Genomic DNA, 20,395 nt, shown 5'->3' with positions numbered 1-20,395 from the left:
GGGACTTGTTGTCAAAATAAATAGTAATTGCTTGAGTACAACATATTTATTCTCTGAAGCAACTGCATATACAAAAATATGCATGAAAGTTGTTGTTGTACAGATGGTGTACAATACAAAAAGTTATTCAGCAAAAAATGAACCTCATAAATTTGAATCAAGAGACATTGGCACCGTTTTTAGAAGAATTCTAAATAGGTATTTAGAAGTCTATGTACAGTATGATATATGGCTGATGGTATAAAGTTCAGCAATCAACATGAGTGGATTGGCAACGCTGCTTTATTGCGTTGAATATGACAGCATAGTTGTTGAGTTATGTGCACATTGGGTGGACGATTTGGCACTTGTTTTAGAAAGATGAAGAATGCTCACATTTTCAACCAACTTATGGCCTAGTATATAATTGAAATAATAAAAAAAATATACCACATGTAAAGAGTTCGAGCAATACTATCTCCCTCTCAGTTACCGTACTTTCCTAGCCAATGTAAACTACATCTACTTTATTGAATTGATTTCTACTTGTGATCGTGCCCCTCCGAATTCCAGGCCAGCTGCCTGAATGTACACCTTTTTCAAATTACATTTTCCAAAGACAGAGTTACGCATTTTCTCTGTCAACTTTAGTTGAGTCTACGGAGAAGAGGATTTATCGAAATGATGCACGTGTCCTTAAACGGTGGGAGGCTATTAATGCTGGCTGGTATTTCAAGTAACCAAAATTGCTTCAAATGTTTCTTTTGACATTACAGCTCCATAAGCTTTTTTTTTGGCTGAAGCTCACTCTACTTTTTCATTGTTTTAACAGCATCGAGTTCAGAGACGTGTGGAATATGCGGCCACAAATATGAGACTAACTGAAAACAGGTTGTTTATCCTTTTTATTGCCTTTCTTATTTTAACTGTAAGGGTTCAAACCCGTGCTAGGACACAGAAACCGTACATAGCTGGACCACATTGTTTACTCAGATGGATATCAAGCCGAGTTTACTTTGATGGCAAATTTGGTCTATTTTAACGTTTAGTTTTTCTTCATATTACAGTCATGTCTTTAATTATGGTATGGTCACAGATGACAATCACAATTATAGTAGAAGTATTCTACTCAGAATTGCATCTCAAAATGTAACGACTCCCTTTTTTGTCCTTGACTACTGGATTATTCCCATTGATGAACAAGGAATGGCTTTTAAGTGATGCCGTATGCTGAATCTGTAAGCTTTATCTTTCCAAAACATTTTTTCAAAGAGTATAAATTGATTGTATTCTTGGAAATGCAGTCAGACATGTGGAAGAGCGAAAGGAGAAAACACAGCAAAAAGTAGCGTATAAGACAAAAGAGTGGTAGGGCTTGGATTTGTATCCATATGTGGACTGCGTTGGCAGGGATCCAATCAGTAGAAAACAGGCAGTACGTCGTCTACTTCCCTAAACATCACTACAGTTACTTCATGTGAACAACCTTGTGCTCTTTCTGATGTTTGTAATCGTATTTTCTTTAATGACAGAAACATCTTTTCGAGCATGACCAAGTGCAACCAAAATATTTTCTACTATTGTAGCCAAGGTGCAAAACAACAACAACAAAAATCAAGTAATAGTAAGATCAAAACAGTCTTTGAATAAAGTTAAATATTGACATTTAAAAAAATAGATTTTTTCTTACTCTATTTTCAAAGTCAAACCAACTTTGAAACTCCTTCCGAATGTATTGATTCAAAACACATGTATCAATAATACATGGTGTATTAGTAAAGCTCGGGGCGATACTTTGCGTGCGCCCATAGCTGTTTTAACAGCGCGGTAATGGAGTCATCAGCTTGGTAGGTACCAACAACGTTAATTGCCTTACATGAATAGTGATTACCATGACGACAATAATAATGACCACATCAGTCTGTCGTGCGCAAACGCACCGATTCGCATCAGTCGGCATCGAGGAGGTTCGTTCATTAAAGTTGGAGATCTTACGGTTTATGTTGTTGGCTTGGTGCGTTTCTTTTTTTTTTCTTGGGGCCTGTTAATCGTCTTCAAAGGCATGAATGAGGTCAAGATGCGCGGCATTAATTCAACAGCTCCTGACAAGCAAAGTAGAACACACAGAGACCGACGGGGGCCTGAGCAGTTAAAAATTCATTTGGGCTTGTCCTGAATTTGTGTACTGGTGATTACTGATTTTCTTGTTTGTAGGCTTTACTTTTAATCTGCCACAGAGCGCTAAATAATTCATGGTAATGCTTGAAATATTAAATGCATGTATTAATTTCATTTATCTGTGGCAAAAATAAGAGGCTGCAGAAACAAAACTGCAAACATATCAAAAATATTCTGTTGTGCTGTGCTGGAGTCTTTCTGTGAAAGGATGGTTGAGCTCAATTTATCTGGAGTTTTTTGTCTGACTGTTTTCGAGGTGTACTTGTTGTAATTTAAATATATTTACTGGGTTTAATTAACGCCATGATCTGGGATCTACTGCATTTGGGGGTGGTCCTGTTTGCTTGAAGCGCCTGTTTGTGGATTCTCTGAACTCGTAACTTGGCATAAATCAAGAATCCTAGGAATATAACTGCTGTTGTTTTTCGCATTCCTCTATGGTTAATGTGGCATTTGTGTGCGGTAGGGACACCTTCACCTTTGAGGCCCTTCCTCCTGGTGTGTTCTTCTGTAATCTTGCATTCATGTATGTGATTGGATTTTGGATGAACAAAAACCTAAAATTACACACTTATTGTCCCGTGGCTAAAACCCGCTTTCGCAGCGACGATCACTCACCGACCGCCGTCCTTGAGATACCACCCAACCAACGCCACCCCCACCCTCGTCGCTGCCAGGTCGTTGACGAAAAGGATAACAGGATTAGTTTGGGGTTTGTTTCAGCCCATGAACCATCAATTGCCATATTTGGTGAGCTGGTTAAAAAGGAGCGAGAACACGGGTCAGTGGTTAATGCGCAGCCTCAGCACACTTCTTGAAAGAAGGGGGTTAACAGAAAGGGTGACGAGCTGGTGGCCCCTCTTGGGGTCTGTGACACTGTACCATCTGCGACACTCGCCACCCACCTCCCCCCTCCAGGCTATGCTTATGCTCGTCACTGAGATGCTGATAACACAGGGTGTGACTAACACGGCATACAAATCTCCACATCCCAGGCAAAAGAAGAGACAGCAAGTGTGTGGGAAGAGGGTTGCAAGGAGGGGTGAGACACAAACACACACGTCTACATCCACTATCAAAACCGGTCCCCAGGAAACGAGTTGCTCCCTCGCGTTCAGGGGTGTGTCGATTTGGTGCTACTATGATGAGTGGGTGGACCGAGACGAGGTAATGACAGGGTGTCGAGTCCTATGTAATTAAATTTGAAAGTGACAGTGTCCACACCTCAGTACAGGTCCACAACTGCTACTGAGCTCACCATGGGGTCGATCCAAGGCGTACTGGTCCAGCCTAGGGCCGACTTGTGTGTGTGTATATATATATATAGTCGTGCTAATTAGGTGGACAGAGGTTGGTGCGTGAACAAAACAGGCACCATTATTTACATGCAGAGTAATTCTTTGATGTAGAAGCTCTTTGCCGTTGTTTTTTTGAGCTTGAACAATAAAGGTCAGCTTGAACTACCAGGCCCTTGATGATAAAGCTCTGTTGGCGTTGTTGTTCGAGACTTTCAGATATCAATTAGTCTTTTTCATGTCTCCATCTAATTAAAAAAGAAAGACAACAACAACGCTGATCGCTGAATTTTAGAACAGTAGGTGGATCAGAAAGCTTTTGAGTAGATATCGGAGGTTTTTTGTTGCATCGATACAGTTTGGAAAATTTAAGAATCTCGATGTCCAAGTGTTGCCCTGACCTTGCCCATCTAGTGGTTGATACAGCTCAATCCTTGTGATGGGGAAGCTCACTCAAGACTTAGAGGATATAAAACAAACGTGACAAAGCCAAAAGCCCATTTTCACCCCCTATCAGTGTGAGTAAAGCTTTCCTCCAGGTCTGCCTTTAGACGCAGAATTAAAACCTCTAGAGCAAGTGGAGAAGAAGAATCAAACGGCGACAGAGATGGAAGAGAGGGTAGGTGGTGTTTAAGAGGAGAGCCTGGCATGTCCTGGAGGATCTAATAAGCAGGTTGAAGCCAGATAAGGATAAGCTGTCCCTCTGGCTCTGGGGAGCCTCGTCTGTGTTTTCTTTTTTTCTCCCTTACTCCGAGATATGCGTCGCTCCTGGAAAACGAGTAAGCCAAAAAGAGAGGGAAGATGGATGTTGTGGGAGAAGATGGGAGATAATAGGTTAGGATTTTGGGTTACGTCCGACAATGAGGGAATTGTGACAAAATAACAGCATCAATTTTGAAATAATAGTCTGTATTTAAAAAAATAACTAGAACTTGCTTGACAAGTAATCCATTATCATTGGGTTGGATTTGACCCCACTGACAGGCCTTAGGTTTGATTGGTGTAGTGAGAAACTGTTTTGTGTTTGGGTTCAGCATGGGGCGTAAGGCGGGTATTAGGTTTAATGCTGGGATTCACACTAGTAGTAGGGTTTCGGGCTTTAAGTTAGATTTTGGATTACATTACTTAGTTTACTTTTTAGTATACTTTTTGGTTTTTAGGTTAGTTTAGTAGTAGCAACATGCTGCTGTTTCAGGGATCCACCTTTCACATCTGAGGAGCCATACATACCTTGTATAATTTATACTGACCGCAACTTCCCTGGGTAGATGCCTCTACCTTTTGTGTCTTAATAATACAGCAACTCCAGTTGAGTTAAGGTAGAGGAAACGGAGCCCGGAGAACACATTTGCACACCACAGAAGTGCCAAGTACAGACAAAAAACTTGTACAATTTGATGGAGTCAATATGAGAGAAGGTGGAGATGGTCATCTGTCTTTTCTTAGTCTGGATTTTCCTCTAATAGCTCATGGCCAACAACCATGACAAAGAGTGACATGCGAAGGTAAACGAAGATTTGCATATTGGTTTATTGGTTTTATTTTTGTTGTAAGTTGAAATTTTGCAAACATAATGCTACATGTTATCTTGTGCGTGGTGTATCTAAACATATACATTGACAGCATAGACCTAATGGGATGGATCATTGTCCTGAGCATGTCACTCTTGATTTGCGAACTTCCCCTCAAAAGTGTATATATAGTTACTTTTGCAAAATGCCATCGATTGAATTAGTGCATTTATCTTTGTCATTTAAGCACTGTGACGGTGCACTCTTCCCATGCGGGAGGAAAAGTAGAGGGACAAGATAAAGAAGAGCTCAGTGTGTGGTCTTTGCAGGTCAAAGACAGCCAAGTTGTGAAGCTCCTTTCTGCCCCTCAACCATCTGCCGTGCCCCGGGAGCTGCCAGCATGTACGCCCGTCGGGCCACAACAGCCCTCCTCCCTTCGCAACACTACCCTCCCAGGATTCAGCACCCGTGTAGCAGCTTGTGGGTCTGCATTTGGGGGACAAATCTGGATGATGTAAGTGTCTCATTTCCATTTCATATGCTCGAGGGCAGGTGGCAAGACAACACTGCATTGTCTTATTTTAGCATACACAAGTATAATGTCCCTTTCCAGGTAATAAAACTAAAAACGAACTCTTACTTAAATGCCAGTTGTTTACAAATTTGGCCAAGTGTACTTGTGCCACGTTGTAAAGCTTATTTTAAAGTTCCACCGACTTTTTGGTTCAGGTAGTTTTTATGAAATTAGATCATTAGGTCAGTTCTATTAATGAAAATCTATCTATCTACAGTGTTTATATTGGCGGCATGAAACTTGAATAACCTTGTGTTGAACTGTGCTTTATAGAGACATTTGTCTTGCCCTAAAATAATATGGATTCTTCTCAGATTCTCATTTTGAATTCCTGTCGAGAAAAAAAATTGAAAATTCAGGTTAACTGTTACAATTTTGCAGGTGACAAATGTTTAAGCCCATGTGAGCTCTCTGGGTGATCTTGTTGAGATATGGTATGAGTGTGTGTACACCATCCAAAGGCAAGAATAGACAAGTATTTCTTGGAGTAAGTGTAGGCCACAGGCAGCCCTCCTGCTGCCTGCCCTCAAAGCCTCGGAGAATTACTTGAATGCCAGGCCTCCGTGCAGCGTCTTAAGATAGACCCACTCAGGCAGCAACAGCGCAGGGTATCATATCTCCAAGATCCTTACCAAAAACAAGACCCCCACCACCAACAAATCACCCTTGAGGAGATTTACACCCACTACTCAGCCAATGTAAAGAGTCCTGACAGTGGACATACGCTCGCACGCCATCCGATTAGTCAACATCCATCACTTCCTGACGTGGAGGGGGGACTCCTTCTGAAAATAAATGTATATTTAGGAGCCTTGCTGTGCAGCGTGGGGAGGAGGAGGGTGTGTGGGGGATCTTGTTACCACTCCAGAGGCTAAAATTAATGGCTCTCAGGCGGTTTCAGGAGTGACACCCATGTAGTGAGCATCGCCGCACGCCTCCGTGTCGACGACATTTCTCACAGCCGTGTCTTAACAGATGTCAGTCAAAGGGTGAAATGCGACAAGAGACATCATGCAGACTTTGGTGCTCATTTGGGGTGGCTGGGTGTGATGACATCATTCTACTACATTTTAACTCTATGGACCTATTTGCAACTTTTAAAAAGAATATTTACTACGTTTCTAATAGCCGTTCTATGTTTTTTTTTTTCGACATCGTTCCCAAGCAGGTTAGTGGCAAAGCTTCACAAAAGTTACTAAATGTGGACAAATCAGGAGTACCAGATAAAATTCCACTGATGGGTCGAAGCCCTCAAACCCAATGAACTTCTCTCCACAAGTCGGAAGAGACCAAAACTTCCAATCAAGGGTATAAACGACTGGAAAAAGAGTTTGAGGCAAAAGTCACAACAAACATAACATGACATTTGACTGGTAATTTTACACAGTACACAACTTTTATGTCCCTGTGACCATTGAAAGCTCAATTATGGCTTTCACCCATTCATTTAGATAGGAGCCAGTTGTTGTCAACCGAAAATAACAGAGGAATTTGCTGAGTGGGCAGAACTGCCTCAAAGAACTATTTATTTACTGACTACAAACCATTTATTTCACAGCTAAATGGAGTCAGAAAGATTGAATGGCACTTTCACACCTTTTATGAAGATGTGTTAAGTTATTTTTGAATGAACCTGACACGTAGCTCAGGGTTATCATCACAGTGGCGATATTAGGTTTACGTTAACAACCTTATTATCCTACTGTGTTTAACAACTGTATTAGAAAATACATAATTATATTTATTTAGGGCAGCAAGAAAAATGTCTGTTGCAAGAGAGGAGACGTTTTGGCTTCCAGAACTCAGGGTATGATAGAAAAGATGAAAATAGTTCATTTGCTCTGCTGGGATTCCTTCCTATTGATTAAGAAGAAATCACCACCTCAGTGTGAACCAAGATAACACTTTTGGATTCAAAACCACAATCCACACACAGCCTGCTATCTCTCACTCAGACACACACAGGCGCACAAACCTGTAAAAGTGCAAGAGTCACACTATTAGATAGTGTTAAATGAGCAACTAATGGGAGTGGACAAGAGACAGAACAATTAAAGCTCATCAATGGCTGCCTTCTCTCTCTCTGTGGGCCAGCAAGCAGCCCGATCAACAACCTGATCACTCACAAGGTGACAAAAAAAGACGAACCAGCAACAGTGGCAGATTGGGGGAGTGACCTTTTAGTTTTTTAGTTTTTTTAGTTAAATTAACAAATGTGAAGTAGTGGTTACAGCTTGTGCCTCAAATTTAGACATCCTCTTTTTTCCACAACAAAAATGCAATGCATATTGTTTCTGATATTTTCCAATGAGAATTAAGCCTAAAAGAACAGATCCCATAACCTCTTCGAATGTTTTCCGAAACAGACTGATTGCTTTTTATAGAGACTTGTCTTCTGCATCAGCACAAATAAACACATTAATAAACCCCACAATAAACCTATTATACATCTGATTTAATCCTCTACATTAGATAATTATCCATCTTTAAATAACAATAATGCCAACCCTCTACAGAAATCAGTCCATGTTGTTTCTACAAACTATGCTATAAATGTTTGTTTTGTGTTTAAAACTATCCATAACTACAATTGTGGCTGAACCAAACAATAAATCCCAATGACGTAACCTCTGAAGGCCAATGAATTAGGGTCTTGTGATCACAACAAATGACTTCTGGCTGTCACAACTGCGACCACAAAAGTGAGCCGCCAGCTACATCTCAGCCCCTTGAGGTGAATGCCGTATATTTCTCCTGGACTATTGGAAATCAATAAGCAGCAAATTATTTATGGCAGAAAGGCAGCGTCGTTTTGAATTACTGTCACTGGAAGCCAGCACAATTTATGCACAAGCCCCAACTGCCCGAATCACGCGCAGTCAGCACAGGTGACTCGCTCCGAAAATGTACCTAACCCGTTCATCATTTCCTTTCGGAGGTGCAAACAATGCCAAGAAAGTGTGGAGTGAAATCTATTACAATAGCCTTTTGTTTTCCATCAACTCTCCTGTGGCCACGCCATGAATTATCTTCCTCTGTTGACCCACTTAGGCCACTGTTGCTTTTCTTATTGATTGTCTCTGCTCTGGCTGTCACAACAGCCGAGCACAATGAGCAAGCAGAGGATGGTCCAATCAAGGCTGTGTGTACAGTAACTAAAAGTTGTTTATAGGAACTCATTATAATGAGGTCAGGAAACACACGTGAGTTAGTTTTCCCCCTGCATGACACCAGGTAAAATTGATGAAATTACTGATTATTTGTTTTCACGAAAGGTGGCTGCCGAGTGGTTAGCGCACTGGGCTCACATTTCAATGGTGGAGGGTTAGATTCCTGGTCGGTCCTCACTGTGTGAAGTTTGCATGTTCTCCCAGGGCTTGTGTAGGTTTTCTCCGGATACTCTGGTTTCCTCCCACATTCCAAAAACATGCAGGGTAGGCTGGTTGAACACTCTAAATTGCTCCTAGGTATGGGTGTGTGAGCGTGGATGGTTGGCCATCTCCTTGTGCCGTGCGATTGGCTGGTCACCGATTCAGGGTGTCCCCTTCCTGCTCCCCCGTAGTTAGCTGGGATTGGCTTGACCCTTTTGAGGATACACGGTTCCAAAAATGAATGAATGAAGACGAAAGACCAAAACACAATATGTTAGTTTGCTTGTCTGCTTTGTAAAGATCCCTTGTACACGAGACTGTGGCCCGAAACTGAAGTCGGAGTCATCATCCGAGAGTGAGGTTAAGAGAGACGGTAGCACAGGCCAGAGGGCAGTGAGAGCTCCTTCCAGTCTGATTTATGACCGGAAAGCGAGAGGACGCAGGATGCTTCGCCCGCCACGATCACAGCTCCTGTCCTTCTGTTGGAATGCTTCCATCCAGCAGGTCCAAACTGACAGATTCATACTGTCCACCCCCTCCTTTCTTAACCCCCCCAACCCCCCAGGGTTGCGCACAACTACATTTATCATGTTCTCACATAATAAATCACTGCGGCCTAAGTGGACCTGATAAGTGCTTGCGTGGCTGTTGAACGACCGCTCCCCTAATCTGCCTGCCAGGCAGCCCCCACAGGCCTCTGGACCACCGTGAGTGTCTGCAGGATCCCTTAACAGGGCACAACTGAGATACAGTACATGTGCCTGGCTGCTAATTCAGTTGTTAACATAACCCACTCTCATGCATACTGACAGCCTCCTTGTACAGTGAGTTATGAACAGAGCGCCATGAAATCCTCCATAGGCCTTTACTGATTTGTTGCATTGTCCAAACTGAGGTCATAGCAGCACAATCTTTCTCAATTTCAGACAATCAGTCTTGATGGAGGAAGAACAGAGGAAACCTGCAAACACGTCATTGTAGCTATTGTTAGATATTTTCACCGGTTCTCATGGAATATAGAAAATAATAATAATTGAAATGTGCTTCTCTGTGAGTGCTGAATTCGATAGATTGGACTTAAGTGAGCCACAACCCATACTCATTTTCCTTTTCTTTTTAAAATGAACCACAAAAAGCACAAAACATCATTTTAATCCCATTTGTGTGTTTAGTTGATTTTTGTTTTCCAAGAAATCGTTTTGTCGGACAAAATAGTTACACATGTTGTATAAGAAATTACTCCAATACAAACACAACATGGAATAAGCATAAATAAGCAAAAAATGAATGTGTCCCAAATTCAGGGATATTTTTGGATTATAGTAAATACAAATTTTCTGTGTTTAATTTTATACCTGTGGTATAAAATGTAGCAATCTAACAATTTATGTTCGTCCACCCAACAACCAATTTTATGTTGCATTTATCCTCATTTGGGTTGCAAATAATCTTGAGCCTATCCCAGCTGACTGAGTCAAAGGCGGAGAATGGCCACCACTCAATTTCAGGGCAATTTAAACAAATAAACTCAGACGACAACCCAAGTGAGCCCTAGAGAAAATGTAAACTCTACGTTTAGAACCGCAAACCTCAGAACCTTAAGTCCAAAGTGCTAACCACCAGTCTACTGTCTTGCCCACATGCAATTCTTGTTTATAGAATCATTTCAAACTCACTTAAACACCCCAAAACACCCACCCCAGTTGTTCAGCAACACCTACACCTCTAATAAGGTGTTAATTGAACAAACAAAGCACTGTTGATTAATGATTTATGTTTAGGTAACCTGACGTGACACCATATTTATGTCTGTCTGCGTATGTTTTACAGTGACACATTTCATGCCCCCGCCATCCCTTTCACGTGTGTGGCGGGTGCGTACAAATGGGCTTAGAGAGTGTATCGCTGGGGTTAATCAAACACAAGGCGCACATAAAAGCAGCTAGAGGCAGTGTGAGTATTTACAGTAATAAAAGTTAACAGCGGTCAAACCCTCTGGGATCACATTACCCGTCAGACATGTGGCTGCAGCTCGCTCCCTTGTTGCTTTATAGAGGTCGGCCCTAAGGTATAGTAAGCTGCAAATGCCGTGTTGTTCCAAACGAAAGTCAAGAAAACAAACTTTTTGCAGCTTGTTGCCCTCCCTCACCCATCTCCTTCTCTACTGGTGTCACATCCTTAACCTCCCGATGATAAATCTCTCCCACAGAAGCCCCTGAGTGGGAAGACCCCCAGTGCTGGAAGAGCCTCGTGCGTCCTCTGTGTCACATCCTGTTTACGTAGTCAGGGCAACTAGTGATCTGTGCGCTCGTAATTCAATGGGAGACTACACTTCCTTCTTCGTTTTTTTCCCTTAGCTTTCTCAACCTTTACCTTTGGCCCCCAACAGGCTTCATTTTAATGGAAGGACAAATATGTCATTTCGCCATGTGATTGGGAACAAAGGAATGATCCATCAAGAATTGAACTAAAAATAAATTAGTAACATGTAAAATAGTAGAATAGAATGGAATACCTGTTACGAAAAAACAGTAAGAATTAATCTTGATGAATTCAGTTTTTTCTTACTCACTTTTGTGACAATTTTAACTCATGTGGCCTAGTAACCATATTTTGTAACGTCAGGGGGTATTAAAATTATACACTCTGATAAGAATATCAATCAAACAAAGGGGATAGGTAGAATTCCCAACATTGTCTAGTGCCCACGTGGCATACAAATGTGCATTATAAACCAATTGCCAATACTCCTAGTGTCAGCTCCTCGCATGTCTTTCTACGCTCCCATCAATACCAATTAATCAATGCCACAATTATTACAATTTAAAGACTCCATTTGGCTTCATCGGCCCTTCATCTTCACTTTGATGAAGTTAGTCTCCTTACCATTCTCCCATCAACATCAATGAATCAATTCTATAGGTATTATACTCCAGAGTGTCCACCATGAATTGATCGATAGATAATTTTCAAGGACATTTAGTCAGTGGGATGCAGTCCAGTTGAAGGATTCAAACCTATATCCTCAACCTGTCTTTATCTTTCCAGGCTGAGCTTTGGGCCTATTACGGAAGCATGTGGATGCATATTTACCGCTCGTGGGAAATATACACAGACACAGAGCGAGCAAGCAAGAGAGAGATAGAGAGAGCAAGTCCTGATTGATCAACTCCCTATCTGGCTATTTACGATCTGGCTGCGGCGCAGGCGAGCTTCTGCCAGACAGAAAAGCAATTAATCTGCAAACGAGCTGGGGAACAGCCGGCCTGAGCATTGGAGCCTCCTACCAGCGCAGCTCTGGAGGAGAGATAAGGCTGCAGACGGCTATTTATTGTACATTTTAATTAAGTGCTTGTTAACGCTAGTTATCTTAACAGTCACAAAATTACCGTTGTAATGCGTTTAGTTGGAGGAAAAAATGGAGCTGAGGCCGGAGCGTTTCTATGGAAGCTGGCACAGCTCGGCCCTGCTCATTGCGAGTGAATTCAGAGGAGGCGGATGTCACAATGATCTAAGCTCAGGCGCTAATGGTTATTTAATATGGCCATCAGTGGTCCCGAGTCCCCCAGCATACGGCGCTTGCACAATAGTCCTCCAAAACCCTCTTTAACACTTATTTGAAATGACAGGAAAAATGAAACCGTTTGTGCTTTCAATGGAAAAGCAATCATTGCTACATTATACTCTGCTTGCCCTATCATGCTAATGCCAGGTAAAAATGTCACCAAATGTATTTAAAGGGCCTGATGGAGTGTTGCCGTTTTGATTCCTGCTGCCTACCTGATTAATAGAAGAAGGGGGCGAAAACCTTCAATTTGTATGTAAATGCACCTGGGCCCCCATATCATCGGCACACCTGCACCTGCAGGAAAATAATAAACTCAAGTTAAATGTGGCAATTATGAGCGTTTATGGGAATTGTGGGAAGGAGGGCTGGGGTGGAGTCTTAATGAGAGGGTAAGCACCTCATGCCGTACGAATAGTGGCCTGATGCAACTTTTTAAGGAAAATTAATTCCAATCTCCATTGCTCGTGTTGAGTTTCAATATTACAAAACTTGAAAACATACTAGAATGCAAAGGCATCCTTTGCTTTGCATTCCAAAAACTTTATTTACTTTAGTTTAGGACTTCAGACTGTCTTAGAGTACACAAGTGAGACTTGTAGTCTGTTGCTCCATCTGCAGGGTGCACTCAGCGTGTTGATGTTAATTAGTTTATTATTTTATTTTAGGGGCAGCCCGATGGGAGAGTGGTTACCATGTCGGCTTCACAGTTCTGGCGTCGGAGGTTCATTCACAGGTGGGTCCTCACTGTGTGGAGTTTGTATGTTCTCCCCAGGGTTGGGTAGTGTTTTCCGGGTACTCCGCTTTCCTCCCACATTCCATTAATATGCAAGGTAGGCTGGTTGACCACTCTGAATTGCTCCATGGTATGAGTGTGAGTGTGAATGGTTGCCCGTTTTCTTGTGCCCTGTGATTGGCCGGCCACCGATTCAGGGTGTCCCCCGCCTGGTGCCTGTAGTTGGCTGGGATAGGTTCGAGCGTCCCTCACAACCCTTGTGAGTGGTTCGGAAAATGAATGAACGAATGAATTATATAAAAGATCAATCTATTATTGTTGTCTAACATCTTTCCACGTAAATATGCCATATTAAGACTTAGCATACAGGTTTTTCAGAGGTTTTGTGGAATTTGGTTTGTGCAGGTTATCGTCAGTTGCGCTCTATAATTCGGAAGTTGTGGTATTATACTGCATGTGTTAGTGCATTTTTATCTCGAGCACCATGAGGCTTATGTCTGCTGATTGCACATCTCAAAGCAGGTTAGATATACTGTGTACCTGTCAGGGTTGATATGTAGAAGAAGATGAACATTCGGTGAAAAAGAGAAATCTTTTCCTACAATATAAGCTTTGTGTCGTCTTCAAATCTCCGCTTGGTTTTGTGTACTCCTATCGTCATATCGTAATAGGTTTAAAAAAAACCTGCGCACGGTCATCCTTGTTAGTGAATACGAGTTGAACTGAAGTTTAACCAGATTTCCAAGGCCTTGCTTTCAAAGCACCACGGTGTCAATGATGGTGTACGATAAAAACACAAACGGGGGAAGCAACAAAGGCCTCAAGAGCAGAGAGAAGAAAGTGATGACAGCGATTTGGACGAGCGTCGAAAACTTTTTTTCGCAGTGGGTATTCTGCGGCCGAGTGGACTGGAGCGACGCTGTGAGATAATCATTATCTGCCGAGATGATCTACTCGGGCATGATAATAGCGCTACAGCGGTGTGACTGTGATAGAGCTCAAGATGGGGGCTCTCCTCTATGAAGGAGCAGAAGAGGAAAAAAATCCCCAGCTGCCTAATGGCTTTAGACAGCAGCCATTCGGCACTGCTAATCTTCCGTCTCTCTGAAAATAACTTTTTGTGCCGTATGAAGATTGGATTTTACAGATCACAACGGCACGGTAATGCATTCACTCAGCTGTACATCTCGTGAGAAACGTATCGTGATCTCTAATAATATTCTGTATACGGAGGCAGCCAAGCGCTGCCTTTAAATGCGACGGTGTATTAATATTAATATTTATGGACTGTGGAGGAGCGCCAGGCGTCTAAGGGGTACGGGCAGAACAAACTTCCATTAATTCCTATGGAGGGGAAAGTCCAAATTAATTCCTATTCACATTTTAATGCCTTTATGCTAATGCAGGAACCCTGGGAAAGGGATGGCCTCACAGGGAGGCAGAGGGTTAGAGTTGACTGCTGCACCTGAAAAATGTCATTCGGCGCTGGGAAATATGGCCGTCCGGGAAGGTTACGATTAAGTGAAAACACACAAAGTCAAAGACAATTTGCAATTCCATCTGCGAGCCCGAGAATTTGATTGGACTGGTACAGGATGATGAGTGTTTGTTTAAAATTATTATAACCTTCTCACATAGAATGATGCGAATAATTGTAATTGCAAGATTCTTGCTTGTCAATCTTTAATACAGTAATTTTTGGAAAATGAATTAGGAACAAACAGAAACGTGTAATATTGGATTGGATTGGATAACTTTATTCATCCTGTATTGGGGATATTTCATGTATTCTTTATTGCATTTTGCAATAGTGTATTCTTAATTGTCTTATTTCAACCAATTAAAAGGTTAGATTTACCAAAAACGAAACAGTCTTTGACGATTAAAAGTCAATTTCATTGAACACTAAATTGTCTACAATGTTTACCCTAAATGCACTTCACCAAACAAATAGAGAATCAAAAAATCATTTGATTTGGGCATACAAAATAAACGATTATGACTTTAAAACGAAACAAAATAGGACTCGAAATGTCCTTTTGGATGGACGTTGTATCCTCAGTAACCTTGTTGTGTTCTCACCTGTGCACAAATAACATCTAAGCCTTGATGCTGAAACAATTTCTCGAGCAAATTCACATTAATGGTTCAAAGCACCTCGGCAGCCTCCGTCCCGGAGGAAACGGGCCAAGTCGATCCATTCTGATTTGTGCGGACTGGTTAGTGAGGTAAACACAAATAGATTACTCTGGTACACAATGGTGCCCCCGTGCTCTGCTTTCCAGCTGTTATCATTACGTATTGACGTAAGACAAGCATGCACGGCCTCCAGCTAGGTCGCCATCAGTACATGTCGCCGTTGTGACACCTGAGGGGGTAATCGTCATTAATTGCATTCATTTGGGCAGTGGGTCAAAGTGTAGCGCAGGTGTTTGGGACAAAACACGATCATTCCCGTCAAAGAATAGAGGGGGGAAAAAGGAAAGATCTTGCCTACGCACAACATGGTTGTCCATTTTTTCTGCTTCTATCGGACATTAGTGGGTAATTGGGGCTGAACCAAAAGGAGAAAAAGGGGTGTCATCATCATTATTTTCTCCCCTCCTGCATTTACTCCATTCATAGTGAAGATGGAGCAGTTTCAATTTCGATGAGACAAATGTAAGAAGGAAGGCCAGTCGGCACGGCCATTTAACTTCACATAAAACAAACAAAGGTGACCGTGCCAAAATCCCATTATCTCCTCAAAAAATATCAATAATCATGTAGCTTTATATCTCAACATTGACTCGCTTCAATGAGTCGCTCATTTTGTGTGTGTGTGTGTTTTTTACGGCGATTTGGTCTTATTGATGTGTCCAAATCATATGGGGGGAGAAAAGAATAGTCAACTTTTCACACATCCTTTGTTGGTGTTAGCATTGGCTTTCTACTTTGGCTAGAACATAAACCACCAGATGTGATAGAGCCAATATTTGGTTGGGGTGATACAGAAGGTCAAGTGAGGTCTGCGTTCAACTAAATGCACTCCCTTAATCTAAGAACTAATGTTTCAAAACATACTACCTGATTTCTAGTTGAATAAACCAACACCCTCAACCATTATATGCCGAATTATGACCCCAAAAAGTGTTTGCGCAAATACAGGCCTTGCCCCTGAAAATATATCACCCCCCTCCCAAAAGGAAAAACATTAAAAAATAAAGAAAAAAAAAACAGACCCCACCATCTGCAGATGAGTTTAAAAAAAATGCTATGCTGAAATACAGTAACCTTCTTATACCCTTCAAATTTTTGATTCAGCTCCCCTGCTGCTACTGTTCATCTGTATTTACCCCCTGAGACTTACACACACTCCCTTATTCCTCTGATGAAAAGTACAAAAGAGCCATCTCCAGAACTCTAAATTGTGTGTGTTTGTGTGTGTCCTGCACGGGCATGGGAGGAGTGCAGACACCAGGCGCAAACATCCTCAATCTGTCCTAATAAGCACAGTCTGCATACAAAGCGCAGACTTCAAATATAACAACTAAGCTACATTTCCTCATAAAATAGGGGGGAACAGTTTGCCATGGCTATGATGATTTACCCAGTAACATGTGCCCTCCACAAACAGTCACGTATGCCAGCGCACGTGTGTTTGTGTGCGCCTGCCTGACAAAAATACACAGCAGCAGCTGTGGACCTCATGTTTGAAGGACTGCTACTGAACATGGAGGTACACTGCGACTTGGAGGACGTGTAACCAATGATGGAGGGCGGGCCTCGACTTGTGTGCACAGGTGTCGGCGACAAATGAGATGTTTATCATCATCTCCGGTAGACATTTTCACCCAGAGAGCAGTTCCGCTGTCATCTGCTGACATGAGATTGAGGACTTTATTATATTGGTTTCTGAATACAGTGCTATGAAGAAATTCCATTGCCACAAAACACTTAACATTTGTTAAACCAAACGTGGTTTGAAAAGTATCCCTTCCATCACCTGCAAAAAATACTTTTTTTCATTGTTTTAACCAGATCAACAACAAAACATCACCTTTTCTGTACTTGAACACGCTTACATTTGCTGGGGGGAAGAGCCAGCCATGCCAGAACCTCCTGCCCACAATTCCAAGAAGACAGATGGCACGGTGAAATCGATAATCGCACAAAACGATGTCCATTTTGTGAACAAATGAATTTGCTTTGACGGTATGTGAGAGTGTTCAAGCGACCTGCTCGCTTCCCATCTGAACATCCTCCCTTCCACTCCCTAGGCACGCTGTTATTTATGGCACTTGGGCCCTGGTGCTCCTGTGTGCTTTGATGTTTAATTCAAGGACCCACAACCCGGTGGGGAGGAGAAGCGTGGGCGTGTTGGGAACTCACCAGGACTCTAGAGCACAGGAACTCTTGATTTCCTACAAATATGCCCGGTGTTGCTCGTACTTTTCTCCTGTCTGCATGAGTTGTGACTCCATGTGCATAGGAGTTCTATTTCTAGTGCCTAGTTGGCTGAGTTTCCAGGTCCTGGAAATTGCTGCAGCGCTGGCCTTAGTCTCTCATCGGATAGAATTTGTAAATATCGACAACACTTCTCTTATATCAGCCTTTCTCATTAATTTTCTCTTGTCGAGTTTGTTCGTTGCACTTTATATCTACCGCTCTGTGCAACAAAAATGCACATTCAGCAAATACTATGTGCGCACACTGACCATGTGAGTGGCACTCAAAGAACGGCCTTATTGCCTTTATTGCAAAATTTTCTAAATGTCTATTCCAATTAGGAAATATCCGAAAATCCCCAAAATAAATGGCCCAACATTTGTACATTTCTTTGCAGCACACCAAACCCCTTAAAATATATTAGACCTTGTGGTGGCCCACCTTGTCGCTCACCAGCAGTACTTTAATGTGAAGACTTTAGTATCCTCACTTTTGCTACCTTTCATACCTTTATCTCCCCTTTTCACTCTCCCTGTCTCCTCGTCCCACTCGCTAAGATTTATTCCCCACACCACAGCGAGAGGCGAGGTGTTAGCAATTTATAGTTTAATAAGACTTACATAAGTCTTGCAGGTGTGTTTTATATCCTTGCTCACCCCTCTCTTGCCCAAACCCATTTGGAAAATTTATGGAAGGTCTTTTTGGTTGCCGGCTGATTTAGACGTCATCTTGTGGGGGACTCAAAAAGAGGGCTCCCCTTTCCGTCTAGCCCGGTCAGCCAAATGTTTGTCAGATTGGGGTTTAGTTTCGGATGTCAGCCAGAAAAAAAAATGTAGTCATGAAAAGTACAGGTGCAGGATGTATTGTTCATAAAGTCAGGTAATGCAGCTTTTGGTGTTGGCCACCTTGTTAATGTTAGCGCTGAGATACAAATCAGAGTGACATATAGACTAAGGTGTGTGGGGCACGGTGGGGGAGTCCCACTGGATATGCCTAGCAATGATTTTTAAATCAGAATGGATAAAAAGCCTACATTCAATTCTGAAACATGCGACCATTGTTAGGCAGAGGAGAATGGCTTTCACCGTTTGGGATAGCCTCGCTAACCTCTGCTATTGTCACGACACAGTGGATGCACATCGCCTGCCAAAAAAGCACCGTGGCAAGTGGCTTGATTAGAAATACATGGTGCCAAATAAGCAAAATTATGATGAAGCTGAGCTCAGCTGTTTAGTTTTTAATACACTAGAAGAAAAATCAGAAGCATCTTTCTCGTACGGTATTCCGAAGAAAGGAAATCTGATGTAATCTGATAACAGCTACTCAAGATAAATGCCAAGACTTGCAACCGTAACAGGTTTTCTCTGGTATTAACAAATAATCAACATTTATCGTTGCAAAAATTGAGTGGGATTTGAGACCGTCATACTGCAGGGTGTCAATTTTGAATGGACTGCAGCAAAGTGGAGGCTGGGGAAAAATATACTTCCAACTTTCACAATAAAAATTGATCACCGGTATCCTCCCCTGCACCTGTTTATTCCCCTTCATAAACCAGGAAGCAACGTGGCGCTTCAGAAGTCCATGCTCTACTGATCCTTTACTTCATTACAGCATTTCCATTGTGCAGTATATCGCTGCTGTCGGACTGAAACCAACTACCTATGGTCAATTTTGGTAAGAACTGTACAGACAATAAATACCTTCTCCACGGTTTGATGGCGTTGAACTACAGTATAGTGAAGAGCGTGACCGGACGTTTCGTCGAAAGACGTTTGGTCCCCGGACGTTCGGTCGACCGGACGTTTGATCGACCGGACGGTTGGTAGACCGGACGTTTAGTCGAACGGACGTTTGGTAGAATGGACATTTGGTAGAACAGACATTTGGTAGAACGGGTTCGCTCGCTGTCGAATTATGACAGAGATTCTACTGTTGATATTTTGATATTAGATATTTAGATATTAAACTATCTCTCTCATGATTATAATTTTGAGAGCTGGTTTCAACAGTAACAACCCGGCGACCAAGCATCCGTTCTACCAAACGTCCGTTCTACCAAACGTCCGGTCGACCAAACGTCCGGGGACCAAACGTCCAGGGACCAAATGTCTTTCGACAAAACATCCAAGTACCAGTGAAGAGAATACTGCATTGTGACTTTGTATTTTTTTCAAGGAGGCAATATGAAGGCATCAATAATACAAAAGGCCATTTAACAGGAAACTGCTAAAGTCCGCAAAGGTAAACGATCCCTTGGCAACCAGGAAAGTGGCTGGCAGGTTGACATGTGCTATGCCAGCGTCTCCACTGGGTGAGTTTCTGTCATGGTCCAAGTCTGTCTCGCTTGATGAGAGAGCGGAAAGGCTTACACACACACACACAGCGGACTGGTCGACCAGTCACATTCTGCCACCGACACCACTGAGGGACTCACTATTATCATGCAACAATGCAAAAAAAAGCTCATTACCATCTTCTAAATATGCATGAATAAAAAGCCTGAATAACCATGGCCAGTTGTCACCTGAAGACTGGCCTTTTACTGTCCAATAAGCAAACATATCCGTCTCCCGGACTGATAGGCCTCATAAAGGGGGAACCGTCATCTTGCTTTTCCCTGGAGCGCCGCGAAGAAAGGGGATTTTGAAATGCTAAGTAAGGAAGCGCGAGGTGTCAGAAGGCGGGAGGAGGTGAATCAGTCATGCTGAGTGACATTTCTCAAATCTGCACATCTTATCCACGTCCAGATATTCCA

At 42.3% G+C, this 20,395-nt stretch overlaps 2 long non-coding RNA genes across 2 annotated transcripts in view; both read left to right on the top strand.

The window, feature by feature from the left end:
- The window catches only part of LOC144066766 (uncharacterized), a 125,202-nt gene extending 107,953 nt beyond the window's left edge, over nt 1–17,249 (top strand). Inside the window, exons 4-6 of the long non-coding RNA XR_013297720.1 lie at nt 5,293–5,477; nt 13,142–13,209; nt 17,230–17,249. This is a non-coding gene — a long non-coding RNA (uncharacterized LOC144066766). The remainder of the gene's footprint in view (nt 1–5,292; nt 5,478–13,141; nt 13,210–17,229) is intronic.
- Nucleotides 17,250–19,814: 2,565 nt separating this feature from the next.
- The window catches only part of LOC144066771 (uncharacterized), a 13,342-nt gene continuing 12,761 nt past the window's right edge, over nt 19,815–20,395 (top strand). Inside the window, exon 1 of the long non-coding RNA XR_013297723.1 lies at nt 19,815–20,395. This exon is cut by the window's right edge and continues 153 nt beyond it. This is a non-coding gene — a long non-coding RNA (uncharacterized LOC144066771).

Source organism: Stigmatopora argus, chromosome 2 (assembly GCF_051989625.1).
Source record: "Stigmatopora argus isolate UIUO_Sarg chromosome 2, RoL_Sarg_1.0, whole genome shotgun sequence".
Lineage (NCBI taxonomy): Eukaryota > Metazoa > Chordata > Actinopteri > Syngnathiformes > Syngnathidae > Stigmatopora > Stigmatopora argus.
The sequence above is the reverse complement of the archived record's forward strand: the minus strand, read 5'-3'. Positions and strand labels throughout refer to the sequence as shown.